The 2,106-nt window shown below is 46.2% G+C and overlaps 1 long non-coding RNA gene across 1 annotated transcript in view; it reads left to right on the top strand.

Moving 5' to 3' along the window:
* LOC106511276 (uncharacterized) overlaps positions 1–1,076 on the top strand; it is a 3,003-nt gene extending 1,927 nt beyond the window's left edge. The window contains exons 2-4 of the long non-coding RNA XR_001309504.1: positions 3–343; positions 474–957; positions 1,014–1,076. This is a non-coding gene — a long non-coding RNA (uncharacterized LOC106511276). The remainder of the gene's footprint in view (positions 1–2; positions 344–473; positions 958–1,013) is intronic.
* Positions 1,077–2,106: the final 1,030 nt, after the last annotated feature.

Genomic DNA, 2,106 nt, shown 5'->3' with positions numbered 1-2,106 from the left:
AGGTGTATAGTTAGACAGGTGTACAGGTGTATAGTTAGACAGGTGTACAGGTGTATAGTTAGACAGGTGGACAGGTGTATAGTTAGACAGGTGGACAGGTGTATAGTTATACAGATGGACAAGTGTACAGGTGTATAGTTGGACAGATGGACAGATATACTGTATAATTAGACAGGTGTATAGTTAGACAGGTGGACATGTGTATAGTTAGACAGGTGTACAGGTGTATAGTTAGACAGGTGTACAGGTGTATAGTTAGACAGGTGGACATGTGTATAGTTAGACAGGTGTACAGGTGTATAGTTAGACAGGTGTACAGGTGTATAGTTAGACAGGTGGACAGGTGTATAGTTGGACAGATGGACAGATATACTGTATAATTAGACAGGTGTACAGGTGTATAGTTAGACAGGTGGACAGGTGTATAGTTGGACAGATGGACAGATATACTGTATAATTAGACAGGTGTACAGGTGTATAGTTAGACAGGTGTACAGGTGTATAGTTAGACAGGTGGACAGGTGTATAGTTATACAGATGGACAAGTGTACAGGTGTATAGTTAGACAGGTGGACAGGTGTATAGTTATACAGATGGACAAGTGTACAGGTGTATAGTTAGACAGGTGGACAGGTGTATAGTTGGACAGATGGACAGATATATAATTAGACAGTTGTACAGGTGTATAGTTGGACAGGTATATAGTTGGACAGGTGTACAGGTGTGTACAGGTGTATAGTTGGACAGATGGACAGATATATAATTAGACAGTTGTACAGGTGTATAGTTGGACAGGTGTATAGTTGGACAGATGGACAGGTATATAATTAGACAGTTGTACAGGTGTATAGTTGGACAGGTGTATAGTTGGAGAGGTGTACAGGTGTGTACAGGTGTATAGTTGGACAGATGGACAGGTATATAATTAGACTGTTGTACAGGTGTATAGTTGGACAGGTGGACAGGTGTATAGTTATACAGATGGACAAGTGTACAGGTGTATAGTTAGACAGGTGGACAGGTGTATAGTTATACAGATGGACAAGTGTACAGGTGTATAGTTGGACAGATGGACAGGTGTATAGTTGGACAGATGGACAGATATACTGTATAATTAGACAGGTGTACAGGTGTATAGTTAGACAGGTGGACAGGTGTATATTTAGACAGATGGACAAGTGTACAGGTGTATAGTTAGACAGGTGTACAGGTGTATAGTTAGACAGGTGTACAGGTGTATAGTTAGACAGGTGGACAGGTGTACAGGTGTGGTCACCTGCTCCGATCACTTCCTCTATCTTAACAAAGGAGGCATCAATCTCCTTGGTGAACTCCCTCACAGCCTGGTTAGGGTCCTCATAGGTGAACGGGTCGATGTAGACCTTCATTGCTATGACAACATGACATCATCATCAGAATACATCCTGACCAAGATCCTGACCTCTCATTGGTCCATCTGTAAGGCTGGCTGTGATTGGCTGAGAGACTCACTCTGTCCCATCTGGTAGTGTCCTGCCTGATCGCTGCCACCACGCTGCTGCTGCCGCCTCCTGCTGTGAGACAGAGACAGAGAGACAGAGAGGGACAGAGAGAGACAGAGGGACAGAGGGACAGAGAGACAGAGAGAGACAGAGGGACAGAGAGAGACAGAGGGACAGAGAGAGACAGAGGGACAGAGAGAGACAGAGAGAGACAGAGGGACAGAGGGACAGAGAGAGACAGAGGGACAGAGAGAGACAGAGAGAGACAGAGGGACAGAGGGAGACAGAGGGACAGAGAGACAGAGAGAGACAGAGGGACAGAGAGAGACAGAGAGAGACAGAGGGACAGAGGGACAGAGAGAGACAGAGGGACAGAGAGAGACAGAGAGAGACAGAGGGACAGAGAGAGACAGAGGGACAGAGAGACAGAGAGAGACAGAGGGACAGAGAGAGACAGAGAGAGACAGAGGGACAGAGGGACAGAGAGAGACAGAGGGACAGAGAGAGACAGAGAGAGACAGAGGGACAGAGAGAGACAGAGGGACAGAGAGACAGAGAGAGACAGAGGGACAGAGAGAGACAGAGAGAGACAGAGGGACAGAGGGACAGAGAGAGACAGAGGGAC

This window comes from Austrofundulus limnaeus, unplaced genomic scaffold, assembly GCF_001266775.1.
Source record: "Austrofundulus limnaeus strain Quisiro unplaced genomic scaffold, Austrofundulus_limnaeus-1.0 Scaffold2643, whole genome shotgun sequence".
Taxonomy (NCBI): Eukaryota; Metazoa; Chordata; class Actinopteri; order Cyprinodontiformes; family Rivulidae; genus Austrofundulus; species Austrofundulus limnaeus.
Note: the sequence above shows the minus strand (reverse complement) of the source record. Positions and strands in the feature narration are given on the sequence as shown.